Source organism: Rana temporaria, chromosome 10 (assembly GCF_905171775.1).
Source record: "Rana temporaria chromosome 10, aRanTem1.1, whole genome shotgun sequence".
Taxonomy (NCBI): domain Eukaryota; kingdom Metazoa; phylum Chordata; class Amphibia; order Anura; family Ranidae; genus Rana; species Rana temporaria.
Genome location: NC_053498.1, coordinates 123,049,164 through 123,066,197, shown reverse-complemented (window position 1 = coordinate 123,066,197; position 17,034 = coordinate 123,049,164). Strand labels below are relative to the sequence as shown.

The following is a 17,034-nucleotide window of genomic DNA, read 5'->3' as shown; positions in this document are numbered from 1 at the left end:
AAAACTTGTCCGGAGAAGAAAAGGTGAGCGCTACCATCAGTTCTGTGTCATGCCAACAGTAAAGCCTTCTGAGACCATTCATGTGTGAGATTGCTTCTCAGCCAAGAATGTGGGCTCACTTACAATTTTGCCTAAGAACACATCCATGAATAGAGAATGGTGCAAAAACATCCTCCGAGAGCAACTTCTCCTATCAAAGAACAGTTTGGCGACAAACAATGCCCTTTCCAGCATGATGGAGCACCTTGCCATAAGGCAATATTTAAGTTTATTTTGCAAAGCAAATATACAAAAATCAAATACTTTTGACAGGGTACATTCTCTGTACTGCGACGCAGCGCATAAATACACTACATATCAATACAGTTGCAAGCATTCAATTAAATTACATTCATTCAACCCATTCTGCGGTATGATGCCTGATGTGTTGCGCAGAGTTGTTTAACCCCGAAACATCACATCGTGCATGACGCCGCATTACCCTGAAAACAGTAGTTCAAAAAAAAACGTGTCAAGAAATGTCAATGTCAGGGGGAAGGGGAAATCTTTAGACGTCCTCTTCCTCCTTAAAGTCTATCAAGGTATAGTCTCTCAGCAGACTGAGGGTCAGTCTGCGACAGTCCTCAATGGACATCCTCTGCCGGTGGTGTACGCGGCGGTTCCTGGCGTATGGCAAAAGTGATAACCAAGTGGCTTGGGGAACAAAACATCAACATTTTGGGTCCATGGCCAGGAAACTCCACATAACTTAATCCTATTGAGAACTTATGGTGAATCCTCAAGAGGCAGGTGAACAAAAAAAAAAAACGAATTCCGACAAACTCCAAGCATTGATTATGCAAGAATGGGCTACCATCCGTCAGTATGTGGCCCAGAAATTGACTGACCGCATGCCAGGGAGAATTGACTCATTGCATAAACTTCATGTAATTGTCAATAAAAGCCTTTGACACTTATGAAATGCTTGTAATTATACTTCAGTATACCAAGTAACATCTGACAAAAATAGCTGTGAAAATGTATATTTGTGTCTCGCAAAAATTTTGGCCACGGCTGTACACTCCCCAACCAATAGTAGTGCCGAGACTTACTGAGTGAGGCAACTAATCACTTTAACCACTTCTTGTCCAACAACGTCATATGACGTAGTCGAATATGAGTGGGAATATCGTTCATCCCGTTGATCGTTCTTACAGGCAGCTCAGAGGGGACGTTGTCGTCCCCCTTCCACCGCCCTCCGGTGCTTTTCCCGGCTCGCCGTTACGATCCACGAGAGGGAAAAGGAATCGGTCTATGCCGGAAGTTGACCACAAAGAATCCAGCCGGCCAGATGGCCCCCTGAGGTCTCTATGATTGGCCTGGAGGCAAGCGAGATGTGGGGACTTCTTGACCACAGATCTCGCTGTAAAGGAGGACCTGTCACACACACTATTCTTATTGCAAGGTATGTTTACATTCCTTGTAATAGAAATAAAAGTGGATCAAAAAAATAAATAAGTAAAAAGTGTCAAAATAGAAAAATAATACACAAAAGTAAAAAAATAAAATAAGAAGCGAGCACATACGCAAGTTGCGCCCACATATGTAAACGACGTTCAAACCACACATGCGAAGTATCGCTGTGAATGTTAAGCGAGAGCAATAATTCTAGTGCTAAAAAAAACATATATAACGTTTGGGGGTTCTGAGTAATTTTCAAGTAATAAAATTATGATTTTTACATGTAGGAGCGAAGTGTCAGAATTGGCCTGGGTAGCAAGTAGTTAAAACGTAAGTGATTTTAGAAAACAAATCTTTATGGATACAGTTCCTGTGGTGGTACAAAATAGAACAATGTCAAAAGTATTAACGATTTACTAATACTTAAAATGTGTTACTAAACCCAGGACTCTGCATTCACTATATCTGGGCTCCCACAGCACACAGAACATGGAAATGCAATTATTTTAGTAAATATAAACTGCGAAATACCTTTTCGCCTCAGCAGTATATAGCAGTCTTGTGACTTCTATCAGTGTCCAGCCATGCACTGGTTAAAGCTTGTAGGAGGAGTTTGCATTCACCTCTGACTGTCCTATGAGGCTGCATGACCCCTGATTTTGTCTGGACAGTGCGGATTGGCCCTGTTCTGATCACATGCACACTCCCAAGAAAAAAAAGAAAAAACCTCTCTAGCAATACACACCAAACTGAGCATGTGCAGAGTGCCCCCAAGGGCTCTGCTCTATCAGCAGATGGATTAGGGACAGTAAAAGGGGAGGACCAGAAAAGACAGGATCAAACAGGCTTTTTTACATAATGCAGAGGATTAACCCTTTATGGTCCACAGTGAGTAAACAAGGATGATTTACTACATTTACGGACTGATTTTACTGCTGTGGGTTTAGTAACACTTTAAGGATTTTATCAAAAAATATTAGTTTGTGAAATCTGTAAACATTAACACAAGTTTATATCATTAATAGTGTCCAATTAAAATAGAACCCGGGTCAATTTTACAATAGAAATGCTGTGTAGTAGATTTGTGTATCAGATGAGATAAACAGAACTTTATTTTATTTACACTTGCATTGACGCGGGTGAAAAAAAAACAAAAAAAAAACAATACAGCTAACAATTGATGGAAAACAGATTGTTTTCTTGGTTTTGAGGTTGTTGTTATGCAATCCTACAGATTTGGGTTGTATTAATAAGAGCTAATGTAGGATAACACTGGAGTTTTGGTATGCGAGTACATACAGTTGTGTTTAAATAATAGACAGGGTAACATTTTAAATAGACAAGCTGCTGAAATTACTACAATTATTTCAATCTGACACAAACATTAAGTGCCAGTTCACACAGGGGCGACCCGTCAGGCTGACAAGTCGGGCTCCATTCAGTGCAATGGAGCCGTTCTAATAGGTGTGACTCAAGGCGCTCCAAATTAGAAAAAGGTTCCTGTACTGCATGGGGGCGTCTTCGGAGCGGCTTGCATTGACTTCCATACAGGAGTCCTTTTACAAGCTGTGCTAATTTTGCCCTGTATGGGGTGGCTGGCTGGCTCAGCCTGTCAGGGAGCACTGAAAGACTGAGCCGGCCGCTCCCTCCCTTCCACAGCCCAGTGCTACAGCGAGCACTGAACTGGCAGAGCAGAGAGCCAGTGACGGTCAGCGGCTATCTGCAGGCTGAAGACCAAGAGCTGAGCAATCAGCGGCGTTTCATTGCTCAGTGAGTACTATTGTTTATTTTTTTAAAGTTGTATTTCTCTTTTAATGGCACACAATGCTGCCCATTTCTCCTCCAATCTGAATGTTACCACTAATTATCCACTTAATCACCCCCTGCAGTCGAAATACAGCTGCAAAGCGGTTGCTAAACTCTGGGAGGACATCCTCCCAGAATCGCGCTCCCGCGTGCCCTCTGGGGCATGCACACGGGAATGTCCGTGACCCCCGGGTCCTCCGGACCCAGGGCATCACGGAAAATCGCCGCTGATAGCGGCGGTTTACCACGTGATCGCTCCGTCCAATGACGGAGCGATCACTTGTAAACAAAGCGGCGTTATGTGGTTCCTCCCTCCCCTCTCTGTACCCAACGGTACAGTGTGAGAGGAGGGGGGGGGGGGAGAGAGCAGATGCAGCACGAGTGCTGTGGGCTGGATCTGTGACACATGCAGTCACAGATCCAGCCAGCCATCCATCCCTGCTCAGCCATCCCTGCCCCATACTGTGCAATACTACACACCTATACTGTGCAATACTCTGCAACACCCCACACTACTCTGCAATACCCCACACTACTCTGCAATACCCCACACTACTCTGCAATACCCCACACTACCCTGCAACGTCGCCTATGGGGATTTTTAAGTAGCAAAGTTTGGCGCCATTCCACGAGCGTGTGCAATTTTAAAGGGTGACATGTTGGGTATCTATTTACTCGGCGTAACTTCATCTTTCACATGTATGCAAAAGAATGAAGAAAAAATACTAAATTTGCTAAATTTTATAACAGAAACAACGAAAAATCTATTTATTTTTACAGAATTTTCAGTCTTTTTTCTCTTATAGCGCAAAAAATTAAAAACCCAACGGTGATTAAATACCACCAAAAGAAAGCTCTATTTGTGTGAAAAAAAGGACGAAAATTTAATTTGGGTACAGTGTTGTATGACTGAGTAATTGTCATTCAAATTGTGAGAGCACCGAAAGCTGAAAATTGGTCTGGTTATTAAGGGGGTTTACGTGCCCAGTGATCAAGTGGTTATAAATGGCCAATATCAAGTCACACATGAAGCTGTATGTACAAATATAGGTTATGGGATGAAATAAGGATCTCCCCAATAAAGAAAACAGGCTGTAAAAATATGTTTTTAACCCCTCACGCTAATAAAAAAAAATATGCATTGCGTTGTTGGCCTTTGAGCTAACTACTCAAATAGGTCTGATGATGCTGAACAGTAACGTGGTTCCAACAGCAGTAACATACCACAGCCCTAATTCATATCAAAAACCCCCCCCCCCCCCCATACACACACATATCTCTATACAATGGGAAAACGGTTTCTCTTAGCAAGAAAATGTGCAGTGGATGTAATAAACTTTACCACTTTCAATAAGCACTGACTGAACTTCATAACCTTTTAACAACTAGCAGTCTGCCGGGGCTTATGAACCAACCAGAACAATCTAGCCCCGAGAAGCTTTTTTCTTGTGTCTTGGCCCCACATGACAGACAACAGAATGTCAGCTAGCTGAGCTGCCACTAATCTCAGCATTCCTTGGGGGCAGCCCTCAGGCTGAAAAATAACTTCAGATAATAGCTAACATTAAACAGGCAACTGCTAAGGATAGCCGGGGAAAACCCTACCAGTGTGAGGGAAACACCAAGCCCACTTACTTTACTGGTGATCTGAGCGTTGTATAATTTACTTGCAGCCACACTACTACAGGAATTCTAAATGGGACTGCAGCCTCTTGTCTGGGGATAGAGAGAAAGTGTGCTGGTACAGGGAACGAATGGCTTCATTTTTCCCATGCTTAGATTGAAAGTCACCTTTTTTGTCAAAAGGGAACCCTTAGCCTAGGTTCACACTGCTGCGAATTCAAAATTGCGGTAAAATGCGCGATTTTACTGCGATTTCGCGGCCGCGATTTCGGCCGCAATTTAATGTAAATCGCGGCCCGAAATCGCAAAAAGTAGTACAGGAACTACTTTTTGAAATCGCAGATGCGACGTCGCACTGATTAGGACAGTGCCATTGCCGACAATTGGCGCCGATTTGAGATGCGATTTGACATGTCAAATCGCATCTCAAATCGTTCCAAATCGTACCCAGTGTGAACCAGGGCTCAAAAGAAAAAAATCCAGGTCTCAGGGAGCCCCTGCTAAAGTCAATTTCTCAGGGGGCAGTGGAAAAAATGCCCCCTTGTATTGATGATCAGTGGGAGGAATGTCTCCTTAAAGTGGAGCTCCACCCTAAAGTGGAAATCCCGCTGATCGGAACCCTCCCCCCTCCGGTGTCACATTTGACACCTTTCAGGGGGGGGGGGGGGGTGCAGATACCTGTCTAAAGACAGGTATTTGCACCCACTTCCGGCCACACAGTCTCGGGCAGACTGCAGGCATGGCGTTCCCTCCCCCCAACCCCCCCGTTGTGTTCTGGGAAGTTTCAGGAATAAATCTTACATTTTAAATAAAGAACTGTGAAGCAAAATATAGGTCAGTGCCCATGCATGAAGCCTAATCAGTGCCCATCTGCAGCCTCACGAGTGCCATGAATGCAGCATCCACAGTATTGCCATGCATGCAGCACCCACCGTATTGCCATGCATGCAGCACCCACCGTATTGCCCTGAATGCAGCACCCACCGTATTGCCCTGAATGCAGCACCCACCGTATTGCCCTGAATGCAGCACCCACCGTATTGGCACGCATGCAGCATTCACCGTATAGGCACGCATGCAGCACCCACCGTATTGGCACGAATGCAGCACCCACCGTATTGGCATGAATGCAGCACCCACCGTATTGGCATGAATGCAGCACCCACCATATTGCCATGAATGCAGCACCCACCATATTGCCATGAATGCAGCACCCACCATATTGCCATGAATGCAGCACCCACCATATTGCCATGAATGCAGACTCACCATTGTCGTCAGTGCAGCCTGATTCATGTCCATCTGCAGCCTTGAGACAGGGAGGGAGCGGAACAACCGCCAACAGACTTACAGGAGATACTCCTGTTTTCTCGGCTGCCTCTTTAATTGAAAGTCCCGCCTCCTGTGATGGACAGAACAGTTGTCCAATGGCAGCGCAGGAGACAGGACTTCCTTTTACACAGGATGCCGTGTAAACAGGAAATATTCCTGTATCCTGTACGGCACTTGTCCCGTCTCCTCCAAGGCAGCAAGCATTTATATGTGTTGTGTCCCCCGGCGCTCAGGGATTCGTTGGGGGCCACTAAAGATATACATGTCAGGCGTGCCGTCCAAAACCGTATCGCGGGCCGCGATTGGCCTGCGGGCCGGACTTTGGACATGCCTTCTGTACATAATGCATCCGTTTTTAGCGAATTACCTGTGCCTTTGTAACTCATACATCCCCAAAACATCAACAATCCACCTCTGTTTGTGAAATCATAAATTATGCCAGGGTATGTAAACTTAGAGTACAACTGTATATCATTCAAATGTATGTAAACTCTATCCATAGTTTTTTTATTTTCTTCCTTTTAGTCTATTAAATATATCATTCTGGTACATTTGTTTGATGAAGGAAAAAAAATACTGGTTTGATGGGAAAAATAAAATACCTGTCTTGTCAGCTTATAACAGCCCAAACCACTGCTGCCCACACAGTGTTTTGCAGCAGGTGGCAGTGTGATGTGTGCTATCACATCACGCCATTCCCCCTTTTTTAAACAAGCTTTATTTGAAGTGTACAGACACTTTATTTATGCCACTGCATAGAAGCGCGGTGCACCAACATGCAGAACTAAGCGGTGCGATACTATACAAACATACTATACACTGCATTCTTGTGTGAACAACTACAGTTTTCTGTGTGTAACTGTAGTTACCTGTATTTTCCATGCAGGGAAACACAGGTAACTGCTCCTAGTATGAATGGGCCCTTATTTGTCTACATCCTGAGGTCTTCAACCATATAATAATCAGTTGTCGGTCAGAAATTCGTATGCATGTAGTAGTATGCTTAGGAATGCTTTGCTTTTCTAGCACGGTGTGATCCTGAGGAGATCCAGATATTGTGGGAAAGAAAAGCTATTGCTAAATGTAATAGTCACGCAGGTCCTCCTCTGAGACTGCATGGCATTTGATAATCCTTACATGAAGCAACATCAACGTACAAATGCAAAAATAGGATACTGCTACACCACAATGCACATCACAAAAAATAAACCAGCAAGGAGTTCCTGTATGACGCGGTTACCAGGAAATTAACGTTGCCAGCCTTGCAGGGGTCTGGTCCTTTTGCGGAAATAAGGACGGTCATGATAAAGGCCAGCAGCAGTTTTCAAAATATTACAATATCCGGTATTTGTAATAAAGACACACAGAGGGCAATAACTTACAGAGACAAGGACCCATTTTGTTTATTGCAGCCTGGTATATTTTCCAGGTGGCTTGCATGGATTACCGCACTTTGCACATAGCTAATAAAACTTAATGTGATTTACCATATCAGACAAAACAAAGAAAGCTGATTGGCTTCAATGTGTTACTTCAATTTACATATTTCTCCTTGGCTTATCAAGCACATAAATATTTAACTAACAATATTAATATTGTCCTACATTGCGGGGCGCAGCGTATCTAAGATATACTACGCCGCCGTATCTTATTTATTTTATTTTGAATCCTCAAAGAATTTGCGCCGTAAGTTACGGCGGCGTAGTGCATCTCTGGCGGCATAAGGGCGCGGAATTCAAATGGATGTAATGGGGGCGTGTTTTATGTAAATACGTTGTGACCCGACATAAACCATGTTATTTTTTTTTATCAAATAACGTTTTATTGAATAAATGAAGAGAAAAATAGGTAGCATACAGCATACAAGAGCATATGTCACAGCATACAGGTACATGTTATTTTTTTTAACTGCGCATGCGCCATCCGTGGGGGTATCCCAGTGCGCATGCTCGAAATTAAACCGGAACCAGCCAATGCTTACGCCGGTGACGTCATTCTACGCAAATTCCTATTCGCGAACGACTTATGCAAACTACGTAAAAAAAAAATCAAAATTGGACGCGGGAACGACGGCCATACTTAACATTGAGTACGCCTCAGAATAGCAGCTTTAACTATACACCGGAAAAAGCCGAACGCAATCGACGTAAAAACAATGCGCCGGCCGGACGTACGTTCGTGGAACGCCGTAACTAGCTAATTTGCATACTCGAAGGCGGAATAAGACGGAAACGCCACCTAGCGGCCGCTGAAAAATTGCAGCTTAGATCCCACGCCTGTTGGATCGAGCCGAGATGCCATCGTACCTTGTTTTGAGGACACAAAACAAAGATACGACGCGCAAAGTTTGAAATTACGCGGCGTATCAAGAGATACGCCGGCGTAATACCTTTGTGGATCTGCCCCAAAGTATACATATGATAAACTTAAAAAAATAAACATCAGCAGTTACAAATACTGTAGCTGCGGATTTAAAAAAAATTAAGTACTGTACTTAAAAGTGGAACTTCAGTCCACCTAGTATGTTGGCCCAGCCCCTTGCTCGGGCATTACCATGATGGCACATGATGCGTATATGTGTCACACGGTCTCTACCCGGCCCTGGCAAAACCCATCTGCACACCTCCACACACGTAGGTAGTTTACAGCACATGAGCAAATACAGAGAAGTCTTCAGACTTCCCCTGTCACAATTTTTGCACATGAAACCTCACACATGTGCAGACGACTGATGGACTTGCCACATGCGCAGATGTGTTGCAGGGCTTTCTCGATACCCGAGCCCTGCAGTACACATACACACCTGCAGGAGGAAATAATCACCTAGGCAAGAATTAATGCTTTGCAGCAATAATAAGTTCTAGTTGACACTTTTCCAATTTGTAGCAAATTTGTCTGGCAAGTGTCTAGCAAGAGCAAAGTTGCAGTGGTGAGTCTACAGCAAGAGCTCTGCAAGTCTACAGTATGAAAATTCTGCCACAGTGACCCCTGTGGTGGGATGACTATTGCACAACATAATCGAACTAGAACTTGCAGCAAACTGGCAGAATGTTTGGAAAAAAAGTTGATCTGGAGTCATGCAATGTGGACTTGCTGCAATTGTGTAACAAACTTGAGAAGCCTGGCAAGTCTAGCAATAGCTAAGCAATTAATTTCCAAACTTGCAGCACAATAACTTGCTATCTGGGTCAGCATAGGTGTCAAACATAAGGCCCGTGGTCCAAATCCGTCCCTCCAGGTCATTTCATGTGGCCCTCGCACCTCTCCTGCGGCTGCAGGAGAGCTCCAGCCCTCCTCTGGCACTCCTTACTTTCTGCTTTCAAGCAATGCATCAGATTCTTCCCAGCAGCAGCATAAGGAAAGGGGGTGCACTGTGATGAAGGGGAGAGTGTGGGACTCAACTTCTGATGGTGGGGTGGCTCTCGACAGCTATCTAATGTAAAGGGGAGGGGATGCGCTGCACATATAATCTTACAGATACAACTGGCCCATTTGAGGGCAATCATAATGCTGATGCGGCCCATGATGAAATGGAGTTTGACACCCCCCTGCTTTACAGGGTAAAGGTCCGCTTTAAGACTAGGTTAACACTGGTGCGATGCAGACATCGCATTTGATACTCAACACATTCCTGTTCAAATCCCATGCTATGTCTGTGCGGTGCGAATTCAGTCATACAGTTTGTATGGTTGAAATTGCATTGCATTCGCACCAAAATGGTGCAGGACCCCCTTTTTTCCCCCCACACCTGAATCGCATGTGTGTTCACACCCATGTGATGCAATTCTGGCATTCGCACTGTTTTGCAATCTGTTTTGGGGTATCGTTAAGATAACATTGACAGATTGCATGGACGCAGTGCGATTGCAGTGCGATGCGGAAAACACACAGGATTCGCTATTTCCCGCATCGTATCAGTGTGAACCTAGCCAAAAAGTGTCTGGAGTCCAGCTCTGTCCTCCCTCAGCTAGTTCTTCTTACTGCTGTGGTTCCCTGCTGCCATCATCTTGGGATATGGGAGCCAGTTGTGACTTCCTGAGGAATCACAGCCGATCCCCTACAGGGAAAGCGCAAGATTACGCATTGCTGTGGGACTGGACCTGCAACCTCTTGGGATGTGAAGCTGCAGGTGGAGCGCATGCCTGGGGTAAGAAAATAGGAAGTGGGTGAAGGGTTAATGATGTTTCTATGCCGATTGTTAGTCTGTATATTTCCAGGTTTCTCTCATTATTCTATTATCTGAGTTTGACATGGAATGTGTTTACTTGCTAAGAAATGTTTAGGCTAATAGATTAGTATGGCTGAATTGTTATGGGAACACTTTGACTTGTACCTTTCTAATTGAAAATATTATGAGATTGAACAATATATGAAGGTAAACACCTTTTCTTGGAACTGTTATTCCTTTTTCTCTGTAACCAGGCCCTAAAATGTATTGTAATCCATCCTTCTTTATTCTGTAAAAAACAAAGGACAATCGCCCATACTAAATGACTATATTTTAATCTCATCCCAGAAGTCAGTCTGTACTTCGGGGATCCCGGTGGGGGCCACCCAGCTGTCCGGTTCAAGTCCCCAACAGTGGGAGTAGGTACCGGTCAAATTAGGTACCTGCTCCCCATTAATAAAAACATTTAAAGTGTTATGGGTGGGTGTGGAGGGGGAGGAATAGCAGCACTTTCACTTTTGAGTAAAGGTCTGCTTTACCTAAGGCCCCTTTCACACTGGGCGTTTTTTGAGCGATATTACAGCGTTATTCGAGCGTTATTATAACGTTATTCGAGCAAAGCCTCATCTGCAATCCCAATGTGCTGGTAAAGCACCACTAAGACCCTAACGTTTTAGGGCGTTTTTGCAGTGCCTTGGTGTGAAAGGGTAAGGCGTTTTTACATCGCTTTTCAATTCATTTCAATGGAGAGGGGCGTTTTTGGAGCGTTTTTTTTTTTAGCGCCCAAAAGCTGCTCCAAAGATGCTGCTTGCAGGACTTTTCTCAACGCCCCGCCAGTTCAACGTCTCAGTGTGAAAGGGTAAGGCGTTTTTACAGCGCTTTCAATTAATTTCAATGGAGAGGGGCGTTTTTGGAGCGTTTTTTTCAGCGCTCAAAAGCTGTTCCAAAGATGCTGTTTGCAGGACTCCGTGTGAAAGGGTCCATTGAGATGCATGCAGAGCGTTTGAGCATTTAAGAGCGCTATTTTTAATGCTGTAAAAACGTTTCAGTGTGAAAGGGGTCTAACAGCAAAAAGGGGGGGCGCACCGACCTAGTGCATTACCATAATAAAATGTATTTAAGGATAAAAAAATGCTGCAAGTATTCTACTCACAAATACAGGACACAAATAAGTATTTTATAAAATGCAAATGGGATAGCCTCCAGGTCCACTGCAATCAACTGATATTGGAAGACCAGACATATAATGGCCAACGTGTTTTGAGTGAGGACCCTCTTCATCACGCTCTGTTGTGTGACCCAGAGTTTGGCTTCTATTTGTTAGTGTATCTAAATCTGCTAGTACAGTGAACACTAAAAAATAAAACAAATGCAGCCGCCACATCTAATGATTAGTAAGCTGCAATATATTATATTTGTGGTTTTAAATTTAAGCCTTTATTTACATTGACTGTAGGCGCAGTTCTTGAACTGTATTTGGCACTTAAATAATAAAATCAACTCAAATCAAATGAAATTGTGCAACTTCATCTGAAACCGCACAATTTCAAAGCCGCATTTCAGTGCGACTATGAAGACATCTGTGCGGCTTTATCGGCAAAAGTAGTGCAGAAACGACTTTTTCAAATTGATGCTGCACCGCAAAGCCGGTGTTGAACCGATTAAACAGTGCAATTGCTGACAATAGGGTGTGACGTGTCATGCGATTTGACCTGTCAAAAAGCATGACAGGTCGCTCCAATATGAATGAGGGCTAATACTGCTTAATGTTACTATGCACAGCTGCTTCAGATAAACAATTATCACTCCCCTCCTTCCACATTGTATGGATAACTACATTATCCCCATACAAATGAATCCAACCAAGTACTGAACAGGTGGCAGCAGACACATAGCTACTACAAGCAGTGCCCCTAGTTACAAACATCCAACTTACAGAGGGAGACAACAGAAAGTGCGAGGAAATCTACCCCTAGGAAGGGAAATTCACTCCTGCAAGAGTTATCATGGGAAAAAGGTACCTCCACTGTTTCCACAACCCATTTTCAAAATCCAATTGTCATTGGGACTGAAAGTGTGGTGAAATCTTCTGAACAGGGGCACAGACAGCAAAACAAACATTCCATTCCCTTCCCCATGCCATCAAAAAAGGCCGGGTTCACACCCATGCGAATTAAATGCGCGATTCTCCGAATTCAATTCGCATAGCAGCAGAATGTGACTGGCTCTCTATGGAGCCGGTTCACATATCTCCGCAGTGGGTCCGGTGCGGTGTGCCGGAAAAACATGTACCTTTTTTGGTGTGTTTCGGGTTCAATTTTAGCCCAAAATTCGGGCCGAAATTTAACCTAAACCAGCACGCACCGGACCCCTGCTGTGCGCCGCATGCAGCTACAGTATGAACCCGGCCTCAAAATAGTCTTTTGGCTGAAGCTACGCTTAAATAATTTTTACCTGTTCCGACTTGCAAACAGATTCAACTTAACAAACCTACAGACCCCATCTTGTTTGTCACCCCAGGAACTGCCTGTATACATTATATATATATATATATATATATATATAAATAAAGGAAATACAGCTGTGCCATGCTTTTCTTACAGGACATCAGCTATTCACAAAAGCTTTGAACTTTAGTCTGACTGGTTCCTGAATTCTAGATCTGCCCCGTCCAAAATGTGAAATCCCTGTTCCCATGAGAAGCCCATACATAGCACCACACATTACTCTGGGGATGGATGTCTAGTCAGACTGCTGAACAAGTGACAGGTCAAAATACAGGATGGGTGGCGGCTGCTGCTGTGGGTCTCTTTATAACTAACTGTCACACTGACAGGAACACGCAGGCAGGTCAGATGTGTGTACAGAAGAGACTACACACACACACACACATCTATAATATATATATATATATATATATATATATATATATATATATATATACATACACACATATTATATATACACACAACTACATGAACACCAGCAGGCAGGTCAGACGTGTGCACAGAAGAGACTACATACACACATCTATAATATATATATATATATATATATATATATATATATATATATATATATATACATATACACACCTACACACATATATATTATATACACACACATCTCCATACATACACATATATATATTTTATATACACAGACACACACATCTCCATACATATATACACAGACACACACACACACCTCCATATACACACACACACATCCCCATACACAGTGACAGCCATGAGCACAGCCATGCAGTGTCTCCCCCGGATCCCGTTATCAGAGTAACTTCATCACAATGCACGGCGTGCTCTGCAGACATGAACACCGCACAGCCCCGATCACACATCGGTAACCCCCCAGCCCCGGCCACCCAGCGGGGGAACACCGCACCGGTTCGGGCGGCAGGCACGGCTGGCAGAACAAAAGGCAGCAGACATGGGCAGTGCCAGGTGCCCGCCTGACAACTGGGTAAGCCCGCAGAGAAAGCGCCGGAGACAAAGCTGGCAGGCAGAGGTTGTACTCACCGGAGAAGGAGAGCGGAATCCGGGTGATCGGGTGTATGGAACCAGCAGAAGAGCTTCGGGGGGAGAGAGGCGGAGGAGGGGGGAGAGAGGCGGAGGAGGGGGGAGGAGAAAGCATCCAGGGAGGGGGGGAGAGCAGTGACATGAGCGGGAGGAGGAGGAGACACCGAACAAGGGGCACCAATGCCAGCCTCAAACAGAGGGTACAGCGCCGGCACCCAGCACCAACCTACATCCGGAGAGGAAGAGTGTATGAGAACATCAGAGGAGATAACCACCCTGTACACATAGACGGGGGGCGGCATCATTGTATCCATGGAATGGGGGGGTAAGCATAATAGACGGGGCAGATATTGGGGTGTTACTGGAGATAATGATGTATCTTGGGAATGGGGTGTAAGGACGTGATGATAGATGGGGGCAGATATTGGGTGAAGGTAGGAGAACTATGTATTCGGGGAATGAGATGTAAGGACATGAGACAGGGCCAGATATTGGGGTGTCAGTGGAAATTATATATGGGGTGTAAGGACAGAATAAAATATTGGGGGGGGGGGGGCGATATTGGCAGGTCAGTGCAGTAAATGATGTAGTGAGAGGTAAGGTCACCAAAGCCTTGGCCATGTGTAACCTATGAAGACGCCCCAGGGTAACCAGAGTTCTAAATCAATTGATGAACACTCGCTTTAGTAATACTGTATCACGCTTGGCGCATTACATTTCTCTATTAGACCACTGCACACCATAATTCATGCTGTGCACATGTCGTGTACGCCTGACCACTGCGCTCTCCACACCGTGCTGTACGTAGGGTTGACACTTTTTCTTCAAGCCAAACACTTTAGCAGAGCACAGTAAACAATTTTTGTTTTAGTATACACTATAGCAGGCATGTCCAAAAGTCCGGCCCGGGGGCCAAATGCGGCCCGCGTTTTGGTTTAATGCAGCCCACTGGTAATTTGGATATATATATATATATATATATATATATGTCTTTTTCTATACACACCTATATATATATATATATATCTTTTGTGGCCCCCAACGAATCCCAGAGCACCGTATTTATTGTTTTGTCAGCCTCGGAGGGGACGGGACGAGTACTGTCAGATAACATACAGGAGAATCTCTTGTTTACTTAGCGTCCTCTGTAATAGGAAGGCCACCAAGTACACAGGAGATTCTTATGTATGTAATCTGTTGGCGCTCGTCCCATCCCCCTCCGAGGCTGTAGATGGGCATTGATCCGGCTGCACTGATGGCAATAGTGAGGTTCCTTTCAGAGGATGAATTTGTGGCAAACTTTTCCACAGTCAGCTCCCCAACATAGCACATTCCCTCCTTGCACATCATAGGCTTTTCTATTCAAAATACTGTGCGTTGGCCCAGCTCCTCCACCCCTCCTTACATACAGTATCTCACAAAAGTGAGTACACCCCTAACATTTTTGTAAATATTTTATTATTATATCTTTTCATGTGACAACAGTGAAGAAATGACACTCTGCTGCAATGTAAAGTAGTGAGTGTACAGATTGTGTAACAGTGTAAATTTGCTGTCACCTCAAAATAACTCAACACACAGCCATTAATGTCTACACCGCTGGCAACAAAACCAAGTATACCCCTAAGTGAAAATATCCCAATTGGGCCCAATTAACCATTTTCCCTTCCCGGTTCCATGGGATTCGTTAGTGTTACAAGGTCTCAGGAGTGAATGGGGAGCAGGTGTGTTAAATTTGGTGTTATCGCTCTCACTCTCTCATACAGGTCACTGGAAGTTCAACATTGCACCTCATGGCAAAGTAATCTCTGAGGATCAGAAAAAAATAATTGTTGCTCTACATAAAAATGGCCTAATCTATAAGAAAATTGCCAAGACCATACAGCGGTTTAACAGGACAGGTCCTGCTCAGAACAGGACTCACCATGGTCGACCAAAGAAGTTGAGTGCATATGCTCAGTGTCATATCCAGAGGTGGTCTTTGGCAAATAGACGTATGAGTGCTGCCAGCTATTTTGCAGAGGTTGAAGGGGTGGGGGGTCAGCCTGTCAGTGCTCAGACCATACGCCACACACTGCATCAAATTGGTCTGCATGTCTCTTGTCCCAAAAGAAAGCCTCTTCTAAAGATGATGCACAAGAAAGTCTGCAAACAGTTTGCTGAAGGCAAGCAGACTAAAAACATGGATTACTGGAACCATGTCCTGTGGTCTGATGAGACCAAGATAAACTTATTTGGTTCCGATGGTGTTAAGCGTGTGTAGTGGCAACCAGGTGAGGAGTACAAAGACAAGTGTGTCTTGCCTACAGTCAAGCATGATGGTGGGAGTGTCATGGTCTGGGGCTGCATGAGTGCTGCCGGCACTAGGGAGCTACAGTTCATTGAGGGAACCATGAATGCCAACATGTACTATGACCAGGGCCAGATTCCAGACCAGGCCTCGGGGCGGCGCCGAGAGTAGCGCAGGAAGCACATGTAATAAGTTCTCTCTCATGTCACTCTGCTCCCCGGCAGCCCCTCCGCTCTTCTCGTCCATCCCAATTTGCTTGCGACATCTGGGATGGACGAGAAGAGAGAGGCCGCCAGGGAGCAGAGTGACATGAGAGAGAACTTATTACACAAGCTGCGCTACTCTGCATGATGGCTGGTAAACGATGTGCCCCATAATGTGCAATGTGCGCTATGTTCCCTGATGTGCCCCGTGTCCTGATTGGCTGTGTGTCCCGTGCCCTGATGTGGTGTGCCCCGATGTGCTGGGCTCTGTACCCTGATGTGCACTGTACCCTGGGCCGGTCTGGATGAAGGCCCCCTATGTGATGGTGTGTGTGTGTGTGTGGGGGCAGCATTGAAGGAGCGGCCTTGGGGCGGCAAAGGGAGTAAATCTGGGCTTATGATCATGAGCATGATCCCTTACCTTCGGAGACTGGGCCGCAGGGCAGTATTCCAATATGATAACGACCCCAAACACACCTCCAAGACAACCACTGCCTTGCTAAAGAAGCTGAGGGACTGGCAAAGCATATCTCCAGATCTAAACCCTATTAAGCATCTGTGGGGCATCCTCAAACGGAAGGTGGAGGAGCACAAAGGTCTCCAACATCCACCAGCTCTGTGATCTCATCATGGAGG

General features: G+C 44.9%; 1 protein-coding gene across 1 annotated transcript in view; it reads right to left on the bottom strand.

Annotated features, from left to right (window-relative positions):
• The window catches only part of ST3GAL4 (ST3 beta-galactoside alpha-2,3-sialyltransferase 4), a 229,727-nt gene extending 215,739 nt beyond the window's left edge, over nt 1–13,988 (bottom strand). Inside the window, exon 1 of the mRNA XM_040326193.1 lies at nt 13,906–13,988. The gene's annotated coding sequence lies outside the window, so the exon portion shown is untranslated. The remainder of the gene's footprint in view (nt 1–13,905) is intronic.
• Nucleotides 13,989–17,034: the final 3,046 nt, after the last annotated feature.